Here is a 26,005-nt window from a genome sequence, read left to right on the forward strand (position 1 = left end):
TGTTGAAGTTCAATTACATGACCTGCAGCCTTTTAGTTTATCTTTGTATGTTTCTAATGCAGTTTTTAATGCAGTTGGCACAAAGTCAATGGCAGTTATCACAGTGTAGGGATACTGTATGCAGAGAACATGGAGGTGAACTGTGCACACCTTCTACATAGGTAAAGTAAGCAGGAGTTTAACAGCATAATTTTGCATTGCATGTGACTTCTTTTTGCATCGCAGTTGTTTGCAACATTTATATGAACCCTTGAGTTTTGCGAACATTTTTGTTATTTCCTTTTTTTTCTTTGCAAACCCACTGCTGAATGTTTGATAGTCATTATTACAAAATCATCCATTTTCCTTTTAAACAAAAAGCAGAAGTTATCCATAACTTTTTTTTTGTCTTTGCAACAAATAAGCAAATGCTTCAAGTTTCGAATGTCGTACGAGGGGCCCGTGAACAAATTCACACAACGTCTTTTTGTCTTTGTTCCCCATTATGTGTCAAAGGCATGTGTACAGGTTTAGCAGGTTCCTCTAGTAATGTATGTCACAAGCAGATTTCAGTATAGTTAGAGCAACATTGCACAATACTACCAGGAACTTTAGTTAGAATGTAGTCCGAGTTTCTTTCTAAGAAACTACAGGATCCGTAAATAATGTTTTCAAAATAGTTTATAGAATAAAAAATTTGGTGTGTACGGCCAAAATGTCATCGTCTGGTATACAAAATGATATTTAGTGCGTCATTTTGAAATAAAGAACATTTTTAGAACTGGGAAGTTTAAATGTTGTCTGTTGGTTTTAACAATGCTTTAACTGTTGCTGAAGTTGAGGGTGTTCGATCTTAGAGTAGCATCTTGGACACTGTACATCATATTACACATTGTTAACCCAGAGTGTCATTAGTCCATTTGAAGTGCCTTTGATTCAGACTGTACGTTTGTTGATACAGGTACTTATTCCTGCATGTTTGTGGCAGGGAACACGTGGCTTTGTGTGCTGAGTGTGACAGCTGGGGCACAAAACCTCATCTGACCCCAGTTTTCATGGTGAACACTGCATGTGCACAAGCGACAATGAACTGCATGCACACCATCATATCATAAATGTAAACCCTCTGTGCAAACACGCTCATTTTGACAGTGCGATACACTTTGAGCCGCTTGCTCTTTACTGTTTAACCACCTTCGGTTCCCGATAGAGGCCAGTTATAGCATAGGTGCTCAAAACAAGACTTTGTTCATGTGGACTTTTCCACCTACAGTAAAAGCTGCATTTTAGAAAATGCACTTTTTAAATTTTCTAAGTTTTGCATCAATACTTAGCAAATTAAATAGGTATTTGTTATGCTAATGACAGTTCTGTTTTAGAATACGTTTGTGAGGATTCAGTGAAAAGATTTTTATCACAGGAAGTGCACATATTGCAGCTATTCTGCTTTCCCGCTGAGAGATACAAGCTTGTCTCCAAAAAGGCTATATTTAATTGAAGGTGATATAGCTAACTTTGTTCTGTGTGAACTGAATGCCAAGAATGCATTTCGCAAAATTTGGGACAAAGGCAATAAACAACCGGAAAAGGCCACATCCGAGGGAGACAAAGTCCAAAGAGGTTGCTGTCTTCTCTTGGACTAAACGTAAGATGGAGTGAGATAAAATGCAAAACAAAAAGAACAAAGACATGGTTACCATGTCCTAAAGAGTAGAGGAACTGTTCAGCTTGTTATCAGCACACAGTTCAAAAGTCAGCATGAGGGTTAGTGGGGGGGCGTTAACTGATATATTCAGGGTTTGTACATATGTGTTTTTTGTGGAAAGAGCAAGGGAATGCTAAGCCTCCCTTTGTGCACATGATAAAACCATGGCTAACTTGAAAAAGTTTTGGTGCTAATCTGGCCTCCATGCATTGCAGTGAAAATGGTTGGTGCATCCAACTTTTGGAAGTGGGTTTGCATGCAGGTGGTTAGCTTAGCACAAAGCTAAAAAGGCAGGAAGGAGGAGAGCAGGCCTTTAAAAGTGACGGGCCCTTGAAAGTGGTCAAGTGAACTGAATAAACTTAAAAGTTACAGTGTCTAAAATCTCACCTGTAGACATCAATAATTTGCATTCAGTTAAGTTTTGTTTTCTTACCCCTCTAAATGTATAATCGTAGCTACAGTGGCTCCTGTAGGACAAACAACTCTGACCGCTGTTCCCCAGTAGTGAGTGTTGGCTGTAGATCTGCTGTTTATCTGCAGGAGGCTGTAAAACTTTGTGAAAGGAGTCTTATGCGAGTCAATAAATCAGTGAAGTTCACTTCTGTCTGATGCCAGCGATACTGAGGTGAGTTGCTGAGGATATCCTAAAGTTTTCTGTCAGTAAGTGCTGTTATTAGCTGCTGTTAGCTGCTTTGAAATGGATCTAACACTGTTTGGATCTTTAGGGCCTTTAGTGAACTCTCATACGATGTGGGAATTTAAACTGTTGATCAGCGAGAAAGTGTAATTTTTTGGAAACTCAAGCCCAACATTAGCTGGCATAATGTTAGCTTGTAGTGGGCCTGCTGTCAGCTGTCTGGATACGGGAGGATGGTGTATCTAATCTGCTGACAATAAGTAATTGCGACAGTACTGGGAATGAAAAAAGCATGTTTATGCATCTTTTCTCGTGTTAGAGCCTTGACTTCAGTGCAGGAGATGAGACTTGAGGTGAGGAGGAAGAAGATGAGGTGGTAGAGGAGGAGGGAGACACAATGAGGAATAGATGATGAAAATATACATGTTTATAAGACTTACTATGTATCCCTCACAAACATGTGGTCATTAGATAAAGAAAACACCATCAGGTGGAATGTCGATGTCCATCTTGGCCACTGTATTTAAGACACCACAGTAACATGGTGGCTTCCATAAAGGCTCCTATATATTTGTAATGGTTTCATTCTAAGTTTATGAGAACGCATCAGTTTGTTGGAAGATGTAATTACACGCTATTCGGTGTATGTTTATGAGTAGAACATTTTTGGATTCTGATAAATAACCTAAAAAAATTACCTACTGTACCTTTAAGGAACAATGACTGAGCAAGATAACAAAGAAAACATAGTGAACTAAGTGCTCAAACAAAACAAAACCATCCAAACAAACAGAGAACAAAGAGGAACCAGAGCCACATACAGGAAATCAAGTATCAGCAAATAACTATGCAAAAACAAGAGCAACAGTGAGTCAAATCAAGTAAACATATATTCAACTATTAATCGAAGTGACAGCTATGATATGTCAGACACATAACACACTCTGGTTGGAACTATGATTACGTGGCCATCACACAGGAATGCACAGATACTATATCGGTGGTACACTGGTGTCAGCCTTTCAGCAAACACCAGTGTTGTGTCAGCACTGGTTTAACATGATGAAGAGTTAAAAGGCGTTACAGCAGTTTATGTGTTTATTTTTCAATATAATGAAACTTTCTAATGAAAAATGCAAAATAAGTAACCACATGAACCAACAGCATTACTGTGAGTTTAAACATCACATCAGTAACAGCATTGCTCTGTAGTAGGGGTTCAGTGTTGGCTCATCGTAGTGTTTTTTTTTAACTAAAACAAACAGCAAAGATACATTAAGTTCCTTAGATGTGTGATCTTACATTATAGACTTGAGCAAGTAGCCCTGCTTAAGCATTAACCGGTCAGTTTGATCTCAGTTCTGTCAGAGTAAAGCTTTTTTTTGTTCTGGTTTTTCGTGTGACATCAGTTTGGGTAAACAACATAGATCATCGCCACTTATGGTTAACAACAGTGTGTTCATGCAATGGCAGCTTAGAAACATGACTGAGTGTAACACTAGCCTGATTCTGCTTTTACAATATGCATTGTGGATACTTTGCAACAGTGTGTGCATCCTATCTGCACACCTTACTCCTTAAACTTTATAAAATTGCACAATAGTTGGCACAAGCAAGAAAAAACACCGTGTTCATAGCTGTGTTTATTGGAGCACACCATTTAGGTACATTTGGAAATAATTGACAGGGGAAATTACAGTAGCAGCGAGCAGGCTTTATGAGCTGCTAACACCCGTGGGTCTCATAATTCAGAGTGTCGGGAAGGTTCTTAGGTAGAAAAAGTCAATTATAAAGGCAGGTGAGAGGAAGAATATTATGATTATTATTCAACTTGATAGTCAAAAAAGTCTGTAAGTGCATAAATGGAGCCTTTGGTCAGAAGGCCGTCCTTCATTTAACGTATAAACTGGAAATGATCTTTCACCACTGACTTTGTCGTAGCCATTTTTTAAAAAGATCATTATTTTAAATGATCAGTTTGCACACAGTTTGAAATATTTAAAATCGTTGGAGAGATTTAATTGAGAAAGTTTTATTTTGTATTTAAAAATAGCACTTATTCAATAAAAGGTCATTCTCACATTCGTGCTTGATCTGTGCAACAGGAAGTGAGTTGTGCCATGCACAGTTCACAGTTAAGCTTTTGAAATATGTCAACACATTTTCTCGAGAAGGTTGTCTGCTTTAGGTTTCTGTGGAAGTGAACAAAAAAAAAGAAACAAAAAAACATGTAACCACAGTGTGACCCCTAGCAACAGCAAATTTGACAAAAATATGTTACAAAATGACTTCCCCATGATAATTTGTTTGGTAAGCTGTTCGCACAAGATGCAAGACATTTTATACAAACAGTTGACTGTTTTAATTATCTTTCATTTCCTCAAAATGATCCAACTGGCAAGTCAGAACCCTTGTAGTCGGTGTTGAAAGAAAACAATGTTAAGAGAGGTGGAGGCACATGAGTTCAACCAGTTCGTGCTGAATTCTTAACATGCTATTAAAGGCTCTTATGGAACAGCTCACCTTGTAGCTTTGACCTGCAGGGGGAAAGAGGGCAGATAACTCTGCAAACAGAGCATGCTGTCTCAACTGGAAAACATCTCATGTCTCGGGGGGAACGTGAATATTTCCAGGGCTTTCATTTGATGGAGTGAAAATTATGTGCCGTATTATAAGAATAGAAGAAAAATAACAAGAGCTTAATTCTAATCCCAGAGTGCACAGAGGAAGGACAAGAATAATAAATGTGAAGTTTAGAAATGACTAAAGTTTCTCCAGGTTGTGTATTTATATAAACTCAGTGGCCACTCTGTTAGGTGCACCTTGATAATAGTGGTTTGGACCCCGTTTTGCCTTCATTATTGCTTTATTTATTTGTAGCATGGACTCAACAAAATGCTGGAAACATTCCTCAGAGATTTTGTTCCTTAATGACAAAATAGCATCAAATAATTGCTGCAGATGATCTTTGTTCTCCATGTTGATGGATGCTTGGTATGAATTTCAGAAGGTCATCTTGACCATATATACAGGGAGTGCAGAATTATTAGGCAAGTTGTATTTTTGAGGAATAATTTTATTATTGAACAACAACCATGTTCTCAATGAACCCAAAAAACTCATTAATATCAAAGCTGAATGTTTTTGGAAGTAGTTTTTAGTTTGTTGTTAGTTTTAGCTATTTTAGGGGGATATCTGTGTGTGCAGGTGACTATTACTGTGCATAACTATTAGGCAACTTAACAAAAAACAAATATATACCCATTTCAATTATTTTTACCAGTGAAACAAATATAACATCTCCACATTCACAAATATACATTTCTGACATTCAAAAACAAAACAAAAACAAATCAGCGACCAATATAGCCACCTTTCCACGCTGTGGAGTACTTGGACGCGTGTGATGGAGCATTGTCCTGCATGAAAATCGTGTTTTTCTTGAAGGATGCAGACTTCTTCCTGTACCACTGCTTGAAGAAGGTGTCTTCCAGAAACTGGCAGTAGGACTGGGAGTTGAGCTTGACTCCATCCTCAACCCGAAAAGGCCCCACAAGCTCATCTTTGATGATACCAGCCCAAACCAGTACTCCACCTCCACCTTGCTGGCGTCTGAGTCAGACTGGAGCTCTCTGCCCTTTACCAATCCAGCCACGGGCCATCCATCTGGCCCATCAAGACTCACTCTCATTTCATCAGTCCATAAAACCTTAGAAAAACCAGTCTTGAGATATTTCTTGGCCCAGTCTTGACGTTTCAGCTTGTGTGTCTTGTTCAGGGGTGGTCGTCTTTCAGCCTTTCTTACCTTGTCCATGTCTCTGAGTATTGCACACCTTGTGCTTTTGGGCACTCCAGTGATGTTGCAGCTCTGAAATATGGCCAAACTGGTGGCAAGTGGCATCTTGGCAGCTGCACGCTTGACTTTTCTCAGTTCATGGGCAGTTATTTTGCGCCTTGGTTTTTCCACACGCTTCTTGCGACCCTGTTGACTATTTTGAATGAAACGCTTGATTGTTCGATGATCACGCTTCAGAAGCTTTGCAATTTTGAGACTGCTGCATCCCGCTGCAAGATATCTCACTATTTTTGACTTTTCTGAGCCTGTCAAGTCCTTCTTTTGACCCATTTTGCCAAAGGAAAGGACGTTGCCTAATAATTATGCACACCTGATATAGGGTGTTGATGTCATTAGACCACACCCCTTCTCATTACAGAGATGCACATCACCTAATATGCTTAATTGGTAGTAGGCTTTCGAGCCTATACAGCTTGGAGTAAGACAACATGCATGAAGAGGATGATGTGGACAAAATACTCATTTGCCTAATAATTCTGCACTTCCTGTACATACCTAAGCTCACTAGCATGCTGCTCCTGGCTGATTAGATAACAAGCAGCTGAACTTTACAAAGTGACTGGTGAGTGTAAATATCATATGGTGATGAGATGCGTAGCAGCTGGCACTGATAACTGACAGCTTCTGAAAAATCCCAGTCAAAATGTTCTTTCTCGGTTTTAATTAGCATGCTTCTCATTTAACAGTCACACTTTTCAAACTTACAGTGAAGCATCCAAGTGACTGATGAGTAATGCAGTCGGTGTATTGTATTAATGTAGCTTCTCTGTTTATAATAAGACCTTTCTGGAAAACCAACAGTGATAGATAAGCAACAGTAACTAAGCTGTGCGGTGTTGCCAGATGTAAGACATTTTTACAATAATTATTGCATTCGTATGATTGTTTTTGTCTTACTTTTATCTTAATTTAGCCTTCTTAGATATTTATGATCATTAGCATCAAATAATAAAACTCCATATTGCACAGCAATTTGAGCATTTTGTAACCTTTAGCATCACTTATCTCCCAATGCTATCTGCTGCGTTTTAAGATTGTAATATGTGCATATGTGATTACGTGTTTCACTTTTAATGTGTGACATCTTTAGAGCCCTCAGAGCAGGAGGCTGAAGTGCTCTGCTATTCCTCCATTACAACGCTTCGTTAGCTTGTCAACATGTGGAAACATGCTGAGAAGCTAACATGTGTGCTCAACATCTGTTCCTGTGTGTACCTGTGGTTTTAAGAAGAGCAAAAAGAATTAAATTCTCATTGTTTCAAAGTTACAAAGAATCTCTAATTATAGTTATTATTTATACTGCATGGACAAAATGTGGAAAAACAATTGCACTATATGGACAAGAGTACAGGGTCACCTACACATTACACCGAGAGGAGTTGCTCTGGAAACCCATACCATCTGAACAGTCTTTTTACTGGTACAGCAGGTCGGTTGAACGTGCATAAACGTGAACTTTTTCTACAGACCAGCAAGTTTGCATTAATAAATCTTTATAGTGCAATTTCTTGATTGCGTTTGGCAGTCAGTTTCCATTTTTCCACACATAAACACTTGTTATGATTGTCAGTTGTTATTGGATATCTTTGAGTTTTAAACAATGTGTGTAACAAAAACAAGACACTTTTCTGAGTAAAATTCACACTTTTATGACTTTTTTACTTAGTGGCTCAATAGATACACCAAAAAAGTAGCATCTAGTTGAACTTTTTTTGTGTGATTTTCTGCCTCTTTGGAGCTAAAAGAGGCCACCCAGGCACATGAGATATCATTGGGAAGGCCAGGATGTCCTCTATTTAGCACATCAGGACTTAGTAGGGTAGCTCAAATAATTCAAAAGATATAGACCAAAACCAAATGTCCATTACAGAGGATGAGGTCTCAGGAGAATATTGTAAATACAGATTATTTGCAACTCTTCTTGAAAATGTACTTCAGTTTAAATTTATCTCTGACATTCAAGTCAAGTCATCCACGAGTTTATTTCACAGAAATTTTTCTTGAAAAGAGGAACTGCTTTCACCCTCTGTTTCCCCTGTATTTAGTGTGACAAAAAGCACCTCACAGTGTGTAATTATTAAGAAATTACACAACACGTACAGTAGCAGAACATTGCTAAGTGTTAACAGTAGAACAAAAGTTTGAAGAAGAAGCTGGTAGACAAAACACAAACTCTGAAACTGCGTTTGAGTCATATTTCACTGGATTTCCTCATAATTCGCTTGCTCTGGGTTGGAATCTATCTGCAGCGGTGGGAAGCAGGAAGGACATAAATATCTGTTCCCTGTTCTTTCAAAGTGGGTGGCACAGATGAGACTCACAGCAAGGTTGTTTACACCAGCTGACCGGCTTCACAAAAACAGCCACTGGGAGTCAGACAGATGAGCCGGGAGGCGTTAGTCAAAGATGACGGCTGAAGGCTGAGGGTTATGTAAGGTGCACTGCTGGAAGTGCTCGGGACGAGCTTTAAATACACTCTGCATGTAACCTCGGGGATAGTCCAGCGAGGAGGACAGGAATGGGAGGGGGCCGTCACTCCGCTGACACACTTAGCTGTTACAACGAGAAGGTCATTTTGAAAGCCATCTCGCCGCTGACCACGTTCAGTGAGCGTCACCTGTCAGAGGCCCTTTATCTGATCCCTTCTCCTGTTTAGCATGCTCATTTTGTCCCCATACACATCTTCTGTTTCTGTGTCCTCTCTGATCTTTAAGAACAACCTGCTTTATTATGGCTTTGCACAACATCGCTTTGCAGCGCCACAGTATCGCCTGATGACACGAACTTGGCCTCATTTCACCTGCTGTATAATGTTATCTAATGTGATACACACTGTGCTAGTCACTTGGTATTATGAAAGATAAAAACAGCCTACATTGCTGTAATATTGAATATTAACAAATATGCCTGCTGCTTAAATGGAGTTTTATAATCGACTTCCAGCTTTGCTGATTCCCCTCTCTCGTTTTCTCACTAACTTTAGGCTCTTCCTAGAATTGCACACACACTGTTATATACTTGCTCCTTTTGTGACACATCCTGTGCCTCCTTTTACGATGACTGCCAAACCGAAAGTGTCTGGAACACTGCCCTCAGAGAAATTACTCTTTGAGAAAAATGTGAAGCAGGACAAGATTGGTAGCAAGCAGCAGCCAGTTATCTTAGACTGGAGGAATTCCGAGCAAATTAAACAAACATGAATATTTGTGGATACTTGTACTAGCAAACAGTACAAGAAGTCTGCACTCCGGTGTTTTTGGCAAGTGAAATTCTCATGATATATGTATTATAATACATATAATCCGGGCCACGGACTGGGCGCGAGAGTTGAGGCTCGGGTGTGAAATGTATGGTTTTCAGGGGTTTTATTGTTATTTTTTTTAATCGTTTTTATCATTAACTCGGTTTCTCTGGGCCTTTTCCCGTGTGTTATGAAAAGATCTTCTTCTTTTTGGTACCAGTACTAGTTTTATTTTGTTGTATTTATCCGTAACACCTTAAAGGCCGGTCCGTGAAAATATTGTCAGACATAAACCGGTCCGTGGCGCCAAAAATGTTGGAGACCGCTGTAATAAGTAATTATTTATTTATATTTTCCACATCTGTGTCTGCAGATGCTCCTTGTTTAAGACCTTAGTGATACAGGTCTAGAGACCAGCCAGAAACCCCTGGCAACCTCGGGTTGTTAATTAGAGATGTATATTTCCTGTCTAGCAACCTGGTTGCTGGAGATTGCTGCATATAGTTTGCTGGCAAGTTGTGTCTATTGTGCAAACCACTGGCAGCCATGGGAGCCTACTAATGATCAAATCAATGCAGGGAGGCTTTCGACATGCTCCTGTATACTTCCTTTGGACCAATTTCATGCTAGTGATTGCCAGGAAACACTCGCCGAGTGTGATGCACTCCACTCTCTTCCAAATGTGGTCACTTGCTGATAAAAACAGAAAGAAAACAAAAACAAAAAACCCTGAGATGTCAATAGTACTCCACAAACAAAAGAGTGAAGTCACAGAGCCCACACCCATCTTTTATATACAGTTTGTGCTTCATTAATATCAGTATGAATATGTTAGTTTGGTTCTCAAAATGTTCAGTTTTTGCTGAAAGAACATTTTCTTCAGCTTTATATAAAGACGAGTGAGTAAAACAATTCCTACATCCTACCTCCAAATTTAGCCTTGCTGGTAATTATTTATGGTTCGGCTGATGACTAAGAAAAATGCAGTTAAAACGAGAGCCATGCTCATGTTGTGAATCATCAATCCCTCGAGACATGTATGCAGAAACATGTTTATGTAACAGCTTGTCTATACCAGGACACGTAGCCTCCATCCAAGGCTCATACACATGAGAGATGTATCGCAGCGGCTATAAATAGGCTGTGACTCATTTTGTTTGACTTGGGGGGCTGTTTCATAACAAGCAGACGTGTGCCCATGCGGGTATATGTTTATTGATAAGTTGTTGTCACTGCCTCTGTTTGTATGCTGCCCATCCAAATGCTTCAGTCGGATTACTGCATCAATCGATGACCTTAGTGTACTCAACCAGCCAGGTGGGGTGTTTATTTGTTTTTTTTCTCACCAGGGAAACCACGAGCAGGTAACCTCACCAACGACGGTGTCGGCACAGAACTTCCTGCCGGCTCCGTAATCACACAAAAATGTCAGCATCATTTAAATGTTGGCCTTTGACACAAATTAGAGGGAAACATTTGGAATGGCATTCAGACTTATTGTGAGGCTGGAGCCAAGAGCCTCAGACCCGCTTTCCTCTTCATGCTTCTATTCTTGGGCTCTTAAATACGTCACGCTGTTACCAAAGCAACCACTTCTGACCGTTTGGGGAGGGGTAGGGGAGTGGGGGGTTAGGACTTGGGGAGAAGTGGGGGTGGAGACTTATGAAATGCTCATAAAACAAATTACATTTATTAGCGGGGACATGTCTCGGGAGAATGTGAGGGGATTAATCAAAAAGGCAGCTGCAGAAGGAATGACAAACCGAGCCAGCGTTTATTTTTAAAAGGATGTTTCGAAATGTAATCAAGCAAACAGAACAGTTACCAGAAGGCCTCTTTCCTATGACCTGCCATCGACCAAAGCGATGCAGGGAGAGTGCAAAAATGTCCTCCCAGATCTGTCTGAGTGTTGAGCTTTATCCCGTAGTGCCAAAGAGGTGTGAAGAGTCAGACTCCATGTGATAGAATAATGACAAATGACTGGTTTCCTTGATTGACCCACCATTCAGAGGAGCCACAGCACTGTATAAACCAGTGCTCTCCCATTTTCACTGAAATACAAACAAGCAACAGGACCAGAGTCTTTTCCCAGATAGCATCCTCCCCCAACATCCTCCACCAAGTCATTCTGAAATAAAAAGGGTGGTGAGTAAACAGCAATTAATGACAGTCACGGTGTTTAGCTGCCGACGGACTGCTGTGAGATCTGTTAGCAGGCAAATCAATAACACAATGCTTATTTGGAGACATTTAGACACAGCTTTCAAAGAGAGTTGTTGGGTCTGTGTTTCCACAAGCCCCGCTAGTTTAGAAACTTATTCTCGTTAACAACATAAACAAGACGAGCATCTTTTACTTGCTAGCAAGGGAAGTCTTTGGTCAAGAACCAGCTCCTGGAGCTCATGCTAACCTGTCTCCAGCCCAAAGTCATAAAAGCAGGAAGCAACAGCACAAGAAACAGATCTTTCAGATAGCATGTTTCTGCAATAAAACCTCCCCCAGCACAGAGTGGCTGGAGAGGTGCTCAGGATCAAAGAAATGTGTTGATCCTACTGCTTGAACCAAGACTGCAAATTTAAGAACATAATGACAGCATTCAACAATTAGACTTAACAAGAGTTCTTAGCTGAATAGCTAGCTTTGTGATGCAACTGCATGACCTTTAAGCACATTTTTTTTAAACATTTAACCTTAAATGGCAGAAATGAATCTGGCAAGAGAAAAAGAGAAGGACGTAAACGTTCAGCAACATGAATCATGCAAAACTTTCATCCCCTCCCCTTGTTTGATCCTCTTTTGTTCCCCTGGAGTGTGGACGGAGCTGTAAAACTTTTTTAAAACGTTTGCACACAGTATTACAGAGAGATTTGGAGAGTCACATGGTGTTTTTACCAGACATTTGCTTTTCCATGTAATTGTAAATGAATTGTAAATGTCCTTTTCTCTCAGCTACCCGTCTGCATCACAGTCGCAACGTGGCTGAAAGTTAATGTGGTTGAAGGAAATAGGTGTTAGAAGTGAATGACATATTTGTTTAGATGTCACGGGGGCAGGTGACTTGGGTGAATAATTATTCCTTTTCGGGACCAAAGACTATATGAGTGCTATAACCAGTTATGTAAAGCATGCTGTGCGGTTGCATAATCTCTTCATAATCAGAGGGCAGTCCAGATAAAGATGGCCCAGTTTCCACCTAGCTCATTGCAGAATGACAGTGGCACAGTGTCCTTAGTGCTCAGGTTCACTCAAGGCTGCCTTGGCAAAGCTTTGGTATTCTTGAACTTCAGTCATCAAAACAGCCCTCGATAGCCCCATCCAAATGAATGCTGCCTGTATTAACCGCATGTATATGAGCAGATGGCAGATGAAGCTGTTTGTGGTGAGTCACTATTTGTTAATTTGCTAACCTTTCCACCCTCCAAAAACTCTTCTCAATGACATTACATGCTAGAAATAATAGAATCTAAACCCTTTAAGCCACATGACAAATGGGTGTTGATTTCACAGATTAGATCCCAAGTAGACATGCAACACAGTGTTGCAACATCTGTTTATACTGGCCAGGCTCTCATGTATCTGCCCAGTGTTTGTTTTTAATCACTCCTTATGATTGGAATTTGATTATGAAATATTTAAAGCTGTACCTTCATAGATATTTTCAGTTATTAAACGATAATTATGTGCTTTGATTGGAACCATTAAAGTAGCATTTTTACTTTTTACCCATTATTTGCATTTGTTCTAAGTCTTAATTCATCAATAGTAGTCCCACACAGTGTGCCAGTCACATACCTCTGTGTAATCAGTGATGAGGTTATTCAAAAGAACAAAAAAAATAGTGTGTAATTACATCTTCAAACAAACTGATCCATTCTCGTAAACTTATAATTAGTGCATTATAATCACACAGGAGTAGGTTTTCGGTTTGTGGAAGCCGCCATGTTTCCCCACCATATTTAAATATAGTGGCTGTGATGGAGCTCTCCCTTCCAAGTAATGGCGTTTTACATATGTAACTATGGAATGCCAGGACTGCCAAAGTGAATTAATTAAATACACCATTAAATAATGAATTAAATGTGTCAATAATTAATTAATTAAATATGTATTTAATTAATTAATTCCAATTTTAATTAATTATTGACACATTTAATTAATTTTTAAAGGTGTATTTAGTTAAATTATTTTGGCAGTCCTGGCATTCCATACTTAGCCACTATCTTGCCACAAAACGTCAAAGGTGGAGGAGAAGAGAAATCATAGGTGTTCTGGGACATTTTAATTTGTGCCTGCACCTATAAACTCAAGATATGGAGGATCATACTTATGTTTTATTGTCTGAGAAGGGGTCCACTTCACCAATGAAGTCAAAACATGAAGGAAAGAGACAACGTGATTGGCATTTGGATGAAATGTCATCGTCTTCCTTCTCGTCGCAAGCCCCATCTCCCGAACTGAAGTCAGGGCTTTAACACATAAAAATGCTTATTTATTCCCAATATTGTTGCAATTACTTAGTGTCAGCAGACTTGACATGTGACCCTCATGTCTCTGGACAGCTGACAAGAGCCAGCAAAACAATAGGAGCTGGTTATAAACCATATTACCATAATATGGCGGCGCGCACAGACGCAGCGGCCCGGAGCTCCTACACTTTTGCACTTTTGGTGGTACTGTGTATTATTTCACACAGTCTGGGGTTACTTCAATACAACAGAGATGATCTACTACAACTAAGCCGTGGAGATCTTCAACTAACATCCGAGTATCTCATCCCCCCGGAGATCGTTAAGCAACCCCCGGGGCTACCCGCAACAGCAAGCCGCAGGAGGAGACGTTGCGAGCGGAGGCAGAAGAGAGGCAAGCGGGGAGGCCTGTGGGCACGGCTAAAGACTAGTCCGTTTAAACCACCACTCCCGATCATATTCCTCTCCAACGCCCGTTCAATCCATTACAAACTGGATGAAATACGACTGCAGATCGCCACTCGACGGACTTTTAATAACTGTTCGTGCATGATTTTCACTGAAACCTGGCTGGACAGCGCCATTCCCGATGCGGCTATCGATCTAGCAGGCCGCACCGCCTATCGAGCCGACAGGTCTGCGGACTCGGGTAAGAAGACTGGCGGGGGGCTGTGCATCTATATTAACAACCTTTGGTGCACGAACGTCACGGTAACGGAAAAACTGTGCAGTACAGAGGTAGAACTGTTGGTGTTAAAGTGCCGTCCATTCTATCTCCCTCGGGAATTTTCTGCCGTTTACATCTGCGCTGTTTACATTCCACCAGATGCTAATGCTAAGCTAGCGTTAGCACAATTGAGCAGCAGCATCAATAACAGCCTGGTAGCACACCCGGACAGTGTCTTTATTGCGGCTGGGGATTTTAACCACGCGGACCTGAAATCTGTACTTCACAATTTCCACCGTAATGTGAAGTGTGCTACCAGAGGAGATAGAACGTTGGACCAGGTGTACACCAACATGGCGAATGCGTACAGAGCCCAGGCTTATCCCCACCTGGGTCTGTCAGACCATCTCTCCCTTCTGCTACACCCAATATACACACAAAAGATCAAGAGCACTGGGATTACAACCAAAACCGTGAGAACATGGCCGCAGGATGCTATTCCGATGCTTCAGGACTGTTTCCACTGCACAGACTGGGATGTATTCAAGGTGCAGGACACTGACAATCGTGTCGCATTGGACAGTTACACCTCCACTGTCTTGGACTACATCTGTTTCTGTGTGGACAATGTAACAACTTGGAAACGATTCCGTGTGTTCCCTAATAATCCACCCTGGATGACACACGGAGTTCAACAACTTATTCGAACAAGGAACAACGCTTTCAAATCCGGGGACCAGGAGGCATACAGTGCTGCCAGGGCCAACCTGAGAAGAGGCATCAAGACTGCCAAGCAGCAGCACAGGAGGCGTATCGAGGCCAGGTTTGAGAACAACACAAACCCAAGGCAGGTCTGGGAGGGCATCAGGGCTATCACGGACTACAAAAGAAGAACACCATCACCCTCAGCCGACAGTTCTACTCTGGCTGAGGATCTAAATCTCTTTTATGCCCGTTTTGACAGGGAGAACACCGACCCTGTCCTGTCCCCTCTCCCCTCAACCGACCCTGCTCCGGTCCTGAGCACTCATGAGCTGAGGCGTGTGTTCCGGAGCATTAACACCAGGAAGGCGGCCGGGCCGGATGGAGTGCTGGGCCGGGTGCTAAAAGACTGTGCTGCGGACCTGGCGGACGTCTTCACCTCTATATATAACACCTCGTTGTCCTGTTCACTGGTACCATCCTGTTTCAAAGCAGCAACCATCGTTCCCATCCCAAAACAGTCAAATGTCACATGTCTGAACGATTTCAGACCTGTGGCACTCACCCCCATTCCCGCCAAATGCCTGGAGAGACTGGTCATTAAACACATCAGAGCTGCTTTTCCACCATCCCTGGACTCGCACCAGTTTGCATACAGGGAGAACCGGTCAACCGAGGATGCGATCGCCACAGTGCTGCACACATTACTGAAGCACTTGGAACACAGGAACACCTATGCACGGCTCCTCTTTGTAGACTACAGCTCGGCTTTTAATACCATCCGGCCATACAAACTCCGTCCCAAACTCCACCAACTGGGACTTAACTCCTCTCTGTGCAACTGGATTGTGGACTTCCTCACTAACCGTAGACAGAGTGTCAGAGTGGGTAAGAACACCTCTTCCACCCTTGTGGTCAACACCGGTGCCCCTCAGGGGTGTGTTCTGAGCCCTCTGCTATACACTCTCTTCACCCATGACTGTATTTCCTCCTGCGCGTCCAATCTCATTGTTAAGTTTGCAGATGACACTACAGTGCTCGGACTTATATCCAACAATGATGAGACAAACTATAGGACAGAGGTGCAACAACTAGAGTCATGGTGCCACGACAATAACTTGGTCGTAAACACCAAAAAGACCAAGGAGATCATTGTAGATTTCCGGAAGAGGGGTCATAACAACCATCTGCCTCTCTTCATTGGCAGTGAGGCGGTGGAGAGGGTGAGCAGTTTTAAATTCTTGGGGGTAACTGTGACCGAGGACCTGTCCTGGGGCAACCATATCACCTCAGTTGTACGGAAGGCCCAACAGCGCCTCTACTACCTGAGGAGACTGCGGAGCGCACACATTCCCAGATCTCTGATGTTGAACTTCTACAACTGTGCCATCAGCAGCGTTCTGACGTATGGATTTCTAGTGTGGTTCCCCAGCTGCACCAAGGCCGATCAGCAAGCACTCCAGCGGGTGGTGAAAGAAGGTGGCAGAATTATTGGAACAAGTCTGCCAGAGATCAGTAATATCTTCCCCACTCGCTGTCTGAGGAGGGTGCACAGTATCCTGCGGGACCAACATCACCCTGCGCGCCACCTTTTCCATCTGCTGCCCTCAGGGAGAAGGTACAGGTCTATACAGGCCAGAACATCCAGACTGGCCAACAGCCTGTATCCACAGGCTGTGAGGCTCCTGAACTCTCGGCCCCCCTCTCACGGACAATAACCATATCCAACTTCTTAATAGCAATGAACTGGTCTGCATTGGTGCATCATATCTTTATTCTCTTCCCCCTCCTGCCCCCCCCCCCTCTTTCTTAAATAGATAACTATCATATCTGATATCATATCTCACAGTACAATAATATTGAATGGGTTGCATTGTTGTATTTTGTCATGTTTCTCAGGTCTTTGTCTGAATTTCTACGAACATTATTGCTAAGGATTGTCTTATTGCATTGGAGTCACACTGGGTTAAATATGTACACTTGGGTTTTAAGGGGTATTTATTATTTTCTTCTTCTTTTTGGGTTGTATGGAAGCCCCAAACGCAATTTCATTGTTCTTGACAATGACAATAAATAAATAAATACTAAAAATACTAAATACTAATACATAACATCAGCTAACAGTGGCAAAAACAGCAGCACTACTGACAGTTCTGATTATCTTCAACAACTTACCTCTGTCTGGCTTTAGCATTAGAGCTTTAATTTAGCAGAGAAGTGAGCTTCTCTGACTCATTGACTCGTATCAAACTCCCTTCACAGAGTTTTGCAGTCTCTTCAGGAGTAAGTAAAGCTGGACGCTTCTCACCCAGCATTGGCAGCAGAGGTAAACAGTAGACTGACAGCCTGCCACATATAGGACAAAAACTCTGGGGCAGATCCTGATCAAACAGTAGTAGAAACATGCCGGCCGGAGTTATTATGGGATAACTGTTTGCCGTACAGTAGCCACTATAGCTAGGATTATGGAGTTGAATTGGGAGCGGTAATAAAACAAAACTCAATTAACTGCAGTGGGCAGTTAACTGACTTTTAACCACTAGTGACACCCAGTGGTGAAAATTTTTTAGGTTAACCCTCTGAGGTCTAAGTCATCACTGGTGATGACCCAAACCCTGGCTCCTGTCGCTAACCTGAACTCTGGCTTGGAAAGTAGAACATTTAGATTTAGGTTTAAATCATTTTATTTTCCAAGAATTTGGAGAATCATCTAAATAATTAGAGAAATGACACATTCTCACAGTGTTAGGGTTAAGGTCATCACAGATGAGGGTTAGGGTTGACTTAGATTTAAGAGGATTAATTAAACTTTAGAACTGCTCTTCTCTGGTTCTCATATTTTGACTTTTTAAAAAAACTTTATTTATAGGACAAGGCTCATTCAAAGTCTGATGTAAAAACATACTTTTAGAATGATGTCATTTTTTAAGGACCTTTGAAAAGGAGCTGTTATCTGTCTCCCAAGAGTTTGCAAGAGTCCGTGTTCATAGATTTGTGTACAAATGGAGGGAAGAGACTGTTACCCTCCCCAGATGTGGTTGACCAACAAAAATCCAATAGCAAGAGTTGTTACAATCATACAAAGATCCCACAGTAACTTCTAAGCAGCTAAGGCCTCTCCAAACCGGTTCCAGCTGATGAGCCAAGGACTTGAGGTGAGTCGTTCATGTAAGAAAACCTAAACATCCAAACCTCCAAATCAAGTCATACTTAGCATGATAAATCAGGGCCAATGATAGTCAGTTTTATTGCAGCAGATCACATTTAATGCAGGAGATCAAATCAGCAACGACTTTTATTGATTCTTTACCTCACAAATGTGTATTATTCAGTCTTTTTCCTGGATAAAACAACAACCAAAGATAATTTTTTTGTTTTATTACTTTAATTGGACTTTTAAGAAATCCCCCCAATAGATGAGTATAGAGAAAGACCAGAGAAAATGCAGTAAACAGCCTCAGGGTAGATTTGAACCTCTGCTCTGTGTTAGTTGTGTGGGTTGCCTGCTCAACCCAGTGAACTAAACCAGCTCCACAACAAGTTTTTAGATCATTTTTATGCAGAAATAGAGACACAGACTTTTCCAGTAACTCTAGGTGAACTGATTGTTCAGTGCATCATTATGCCATCAGTAACCTCAAGCACTGCTGTCAAAAAATTCTTTCACATCAAATAAACAGCTCATCTACATCAAACCTTAAACTGAGCTGGATGTTGGGTGCTTTATTTAATCAAATGATTACATCAGGCAGACTGTACCATATCTAGACTGAAAGTGTACATTAAACGGTTACTTATTACATTGTAGGACTAACTGATATGTTCTGCCAACAAATTGCTATCTAGGGTAGCTTGCTGAAAATTGCTGGAGTGCAAACTTTGTTAGCCCAGCCTAACCTGATAGTTTCACAAAACAGGAAAAAAAGAAAAAAGGTTCGGCACATTCAGAAATGAAGGATTTTTAATGTCAAACATGACAACTGGTCATTTTTTACTCTTTTCAGGTAAGCACGCTATGATACGGAAGCTTTGACCACATTAAGACAAGAGGAGTTTTCGATCCTTCATCCTGATTGCTTTAACCTCTGATATTGTTTTAAAGAAGAAACAGAATACATTACATGAGAAAATCATTACCTTTCATAAAAAGAAGTGGATCTTGCACAGTCTCATCCTCCTGTAACCAACCAAGGCTATGAAATCCCTTTTGCGCCACTCTTATATCTCATTTTCAGTGCTTGTAAATATTACAGTGTGACACACAAAAAAGAAGCCGTGGTTTTCAGCTGAAAACAGGTGGCCAGCTTGGGGAGGTGACAAGTGATGGGAACTGGGCAGGAGAAAGACAGGTGAATTGGCACAGATGTGCTATACATCTGTGCACAAAATAGTTTCCCACCACAGGAAATTTATTTAGATGTGCTATACACATCGGGAGGAAAAAGGTCTGGGAAGTTCCTACTTCCACAACTTCCACAACCTGGACCTTGACAAGCAGTAGAAAGTGGATGGATCCTTATACTTCTTATACTTGAAATATGCTGGATAGACTTTATAAATTAATATAATTTAACAGGTTATTAATTTGTTTATTAAATAATGAGGTTTATGTATGTGAAAGTAATCAACAGATGTCATTAAAACAAACTAAATACAGGCACTCACTAACTATCTATGTCTACATCTATCTATATAGCTATTTATATATGTATTGAAACACATCCGTCCTTTCCAACTATAACTACTGTGACGTACACTTATCAGTGAGTGTCCCTATTTTGTTTGTTTTCTAATTTGTCAAGACTAAACCCCTGATACATGTTTAACATTTGGAGTTGAGTGCACTGCTGCTTTCTATTACACTTGCTGTAAATGCTCAGAGTAAATTGTTTTACTTGGATCTGTTTGAAGTGAGACGAGATCATTAATTTGGGCATCTCCAGCACACAGCGCTGGAGCACAGCCGCCCCTCCCGCCTGCTCTTCAAACCTTCTGTTTACGAGCAGCTTGGCTTGTTTTAGACAGAGGGGGGAACTGAGGGGTTGTTTTTGTTTGGTTGTCTTTTTGTTGGTGGGGGGTGGGGGGCTGTGAATCATGCAAATCTACTCAATCCAAAAACAATTTAATTGCAGCTGGAGCTGATCACAGTAGGTCTACTTTTCAGCTCATTAGATTTTTTTTTTTCATTCATTTTTAAGAGGCAAAGGAGGGAATTTGTTAAAAATCTTTTTGCAGGCCGCATGTGTCTGACTTCTATTCAGTTTACAAATCCTGTTGAACTCGGAAAGTATTTTTGTTATGATCCTATATCCACAACGGCCTGTACCACAGTGCTATTGTTGTCTCACGGGAGGACCCCTTTTTGGGTTTAACATTTACCAAGGATGTAATCTTCAATTTTATGTAATACAGACCGAATCCTAATCCCATACAGGGGGTGGATTTTCTAGATAGTCGAACGAGAGGATCGGGATTCCTATAAATCCTAAAATGGAATAGGAGGCAGTTCAGCAGGAGAAGCGTCTAGTCAGGCAAAGCGTGCAAAAAGGGCTTTGAACAGTTGGCTGAAAAGGCTTAACCCAGACTGAACTGCTCCCTTGATGCTCAAAGCCAACAAACCCAGGCAGCGGCTCAGAGATGGAAGGAATAGTTCAAAGATGAAAACCTAGCTGTGTGAAAGGATTTGCTTCCCAGTAATTGTTGAAATCTCTGCAGCCTTAGGGAGGCTGTCCATTTACTTATGAACACTCACAGTAAAGAACGTGTGTCTTTCTCACACTAAGTCACACTCATTGCACAAGCAGCCATATAATTACATGTAATAATTGTCCTTGTCACTGGTCGAACACTTTCTGAAACCATCAATTATACTTTCATCTAAAAGGATAAGTGCTGTGTGCAAAGGCTACCTTCAAATGGAAAGTTACAGAGGAGCTATTGTAAAATGTTGCCTAATGTTACTTATCTAGTTTATGATGCTTTAAGAAGTAATTGGCATTAGTTTATGGCAGCTGAATGGGACAAAGATTAACCGGTAGTTACTTCAAATACTTTTTTCCTAATGATAACAATGAAAAATTGCACAATGCACTTGTAAAATTCAGAATAAAGTCTCTGTAACTGTTTGTTTCTAAAAAAGGAAATGTTCATTCACTTTAAAATATATTATACTGATTTATTTTTACTGTTTTGCAGTTAACCCACAACTAAACAAACAGAACAGATAAGTGCAAATTATACACACAAACACTTGATTTGCTTACTTAAATATGCCAAAGAGCGGCATATTTCTGCTTTTCAGAAAAGCAAATGTTTCTCCAAGCAGACAGACGAGTACAATGCAATGCAAGAGTAACTGACGCCTTTAACAAACACACTCATCGTGTCATGGTGCATCGCTTCGTTATATTATTGTTGACTGTTGTAATGTGGGATAATGGAATTAGACAGTTGAGTTGTTATTGTGCAAACAGAAAGAGCGAGGGCGAGGAGGAGGGGGAAAGTGAAAGCGAATAGAGGGGTTTGTTGAGGACAATGGCTCGACTGAGCAGGGCCATCTGAGGTCTGTTTATTCTGTCCTTACCTCATGATCCCTGCCACCCAGTGTTTATTCATTCATTTCACGTCAGTAATTCAAGAAGACGTCAAATAGCCCGAACATGTTTCTTAGTGGAAAGAGAAGACGTGATGAAATATGCATACTTTATATAAGCGCACAATGGGCAGTTGCTTCTATACATCACTCTCATACATAATCCCACAGATGAAGTCAAGCAGTCTTCATCCCCTGAACTCATGTTCCACATGTATTGTATTTGATGTGCCATTTCAAATGGGTTTGGTAAACATGTAACGTCATCATGTGTTTAAGTCTCACTAGGAAAGAAGCTGTGAACACTACAGCAGCGGTCCCCAACCTTTTTTGCACCATGGACCGGTTTATGCCCGACAATATTTTCACGGACTGGCCTTTAAGGTGTCGCGGATAAATACAAAAAAAAAAAAACTAGTACCGGTACCAAAACACACGTGAAAAGACCCAGGAAAACCAAGTTAATGATAAAAACGATAACAAAATAACGCTGAAAACTGATAAAAACCCTGAAAACCATACATTTCACACCTCTACTCTTGTGGCCCGATACCAAACGACTCACGGACCGGTACCGGCCCGAGGCCCGGGGGTTGGGGACCGCTGCACTACAGGTCTTTAAAATTTTGGCATTGGCTTGTGAGTTATGCAATATGGCTCCAAGTAGTAAGGACTTGCCATTACTTGAAAAAGAAACCAGTGGGACTTCATATGAGAGGAAGCACTAACACAGCCATACTACCAACAGAAGGAACAGTGGCTGTCCTGAAAACTAACACCCACACAGTTTGCTGTTTATGTAACCTTGCAACAAAACAGTAAGTGCTTCTGACTTGGCCCAAGGATTGCATGTGGAAACTGACTGCTCAGACAGTCACTTTACATGAAGTCAACCTCAGCAGATGCTCTCCAAGAAGAAAACCAGTGCTCACAAAACTGCTGAGAGGAGACTTTGCCAAAGAACAAGAACAGCCCCGTGAATATTACATGGCATTACTTGGTAATAGTTTGAATCAGGGATGGTGAGGATCTGGTCACGACTAATTAAGTAACTACGTATAGCGCCGACCATGTAGCATGGAGGGGGCAGTGTGCTGATATGGAGCTACACGAGCGCAGAAGCTGTGGGGGAGATGACATTTATAGATGGCACCATGAAAACAAGTTTGTGTACCCATGTACTGAATGAAAAGATGACTAAGAAGTTTGGCAGGAGAGAATTGATCCAAAACAGACTTTTTAAAGAAGGAAAAAGTTTAAAGTGTGACCATGCTAACTATATGCCATCGCCATAACTCCATTTGATGAACAAATGTGTCATAGAAACAAAGTCTGGTGCACATATAGTTAAAAATATCAGCACATTTATGAAAGGTGTGCTCAGTTGTTGCATCACTTGTTGGTTCATACAATACAGTACAGTGCAAGTCCTGAGCCACACCTTATTTCTTCATATTTTTCTAGGAAAATGGGAAATAGGTGCAGTGATTTATTGAAACGTGCAAACAAACATGGAAATACAATATGTAAGGCAAAATATTTTGTTGAACAACCTTTGTTCTTCAACAAGTGGTGTTGAAGAACAAAGTGGCTCTCTTAGGCAGCTTTCTTGTTAAGTAGATGGCCTGTATTTGTATAGCGCTTTACTAGTGCCTAAGGACCCCAAAGCGCTTTACACGTTCAGTCATCCACACATTCACACACACAGGTGATGGCAAGCTACATTGTAGCCACAGCCACCCTGGGGCGCACTGACAGAGGCGAGGCTGCCGACCACTGGCGCGACCGGGCCCTCTGACCACCACCAGTAGACAACGGGTGAAGTGTCTTGCCCAAGGACACAATGACCGAGACTGTCCAAGCCGAGGCTCGAACCGGCAACCTTCCGATTACAAGGCGAACTCCCAACTCTTGAGCCACAATCTCCCTTGTTAAGTTCACTGTAAAAAGAAGACCAATTAGATGCTTTCCAGATGGTACTGTATGGTGAATCTAAATTTTCTGCGTTCATAATTCCATCAATTTTGACAAGATCTCCAACACCACTGGCTAAAATGTCGCCCCAAATCATGACAGAGCCTCCACCGTGTTTTAAAGATGACTGTACACACTCTCTGCTGTAGCTCTCTTGTCATGTGCCGCAGCGCGCGTGCACAAAAGGATCCAAACGCAGACTCAAGCGCTAGCAGAAAATGACAATTTATTATAACAACAAAAGGCGACCCGGGAAAACCAAAGGAGCAAAACGAGGAACTAAAAAACCCGGGGAAACAATGACGCGAGGAAGCCGGAATCAGGACCGAGGGAGGCTGCAACAGAAAGGGGAGAAGATTACTAGGGAGCCGGGAAGCGGAGGAAACACATCAAAACTGAGTTAGACCAGTTGGCTTACGATTAGAGCGGGATCGTGGGAGCTCGGGAGGGAAGCGGCGGGTTAAGTAGCTCTTCAGGTAATCACCCCGATGGAGAGCAGGTGTGCCGGTGATAGCCCAGCCTGGGGGTGCGGCTACCCGCGCATCACACATTCCACACACAAGACCACGGACCATGACATCTCTCCTGACCTCCTTGCTCTATTCACAATAATTTGAAGCCAAAATTTCAACTTTGGATTCACAACTTCATATGACCTGTCATACTGATTTTCAGTCCAGTTCTTATATAATCTGAAATACCCCATCCCTTTCATGCTGTTTCCTTCCTTCCTTACAAATGATGTCTTGGCAGCCTTGCTTCCACTGAGAGCATTTCTGATGAGGCTTCAGTGAACAGCCAGATTCATCTCTCAGGTCCTGTGTCAGGTCTTTACTGGATTTCTTCCTGTTTCTTAAGAACACAACTTTTAGATACCGTTCATCTGCTGTAGATGTTCTGTTTTTGTGAAGCCTTTCAGTTCTTCTTTTGTCCTCCACTTGTTTTTTGATGTACAATGCACACCATGCAGATATGCCAAGGTTTTGACAAATAACTCTTTGGGAATCAAAGAGCTTTTAGTCAAATAGCTCTTTGATTTATACTAAACTGTGTTATCTTTGCCATTTTTCATAGATTCAGCTAATGAAACAGGTACACTTATGTGTTTTTGCAAGACTTTTTTGCGACAAAGAGTTCAAAGATGCAAATTCAAAACTGGTTCCTTGCTAATGTACCTGTTATATGTAGTCATAATACTAAGTTGGGAGGTTTTCTTTGCTTGAATGATTCATAGGTCAGTGTGAAGTGGCTTAACTAACAAAAAACACTGCTTAAACCAATGTTTAGGTGTAAGTACGGGACTAATAATCAGTGTAAATTCAGCAAATAAGTGTAAATGTGTGGAGATCTATTGCTGAAGACCAATTAAAAATTACAATAACGTCTGGCTAATTGGAAGAAAATATAAAGAAATAAGACTTTTTTTTGTCTAAAAACAAATGAACTGTCAGAGCTTTTCTATATCTAATAAAAACTTGAAAAAATAAACAAAAGCAATCACAATATTAGTCACCATCATCTATGACTGTGTTCGTTTTTTGTTAAATTAATTGAATACAAAAGGGTATGAAGGTCATGAGACAGACTGCAACCATAACTGTACAATAAGAACGGTTTTACTCATTCACCTGTTATTTCTAGTTTTCTTTTCCACTAATTATCCATTACATTTAAACATCATATTCAAGAAACAAATTCAATACCTTTAACAGACTGATTATTGCCCTTTTACAGAGCACTTTTTATGTATACTCACTTTCAAATGTATTAGGATGTCTTAAGAGCTGACTCATTGCGTGCATTTGTTTTTAAAAACCTTATTTATATCGCCATCATCTGGGGAATAAAATGCGGTAACTTTCTTTCTTACTTGAACATCACAACTACTTGTCTATCCTTCCCCTCGGGGTGACCAGATCACCGTGTGGAGCCCGGTGAGAGTTTCTTGACGACTGGAAGTGGTGTGGGTGGCGGAGAATGAGTCATCCATCATCTGTCCATCGCCTTAGGTTGCTGCTGCTGGTGCAGAGCCGAGTCGAGCCCCGTCTCACAGCGCTGAAGGAGCAGTGATGTCACAGTCGTCACTGTTCTCCTCTATCAGAGCTCTTGGCATTCGTGCACTCCAGCTAGAGTGGGATACAATAATAGAATCGAGTGTGTTCATTTAGCCCCCCCATCTCTCTGTA

The 26,005-nt window shown here is 41.2% G+C and overlaps 1 protein-coding gene across 2 annotated transcripts in view; it reads left to right on the top strand.

Moving 5' to 3' along the window:
* plppr2a (phospholipid phosphatase related 2a) overlaps window positions 1-26,005 on the top strand; it is a 180,083-nt gene that overhangs the window by 868 nt on the left and 153,210 nt on the right. The window lies entirely within an intron of this gene.

The sequence above is a fragment of the Aulonocara stuartgranti genome, assembly GCF_965226115.1.
Source record: "Aulonocara stuartgranti genome assembly, chromosome: 4".
Classification (NCBI taxonomy): domain Eukaryota; kingdom Metazoa; phylum Chordata; class Actinopteri; order Cichliformes; family Cichlidae; genus Aulonocara; species Aulonocara stuartgranti.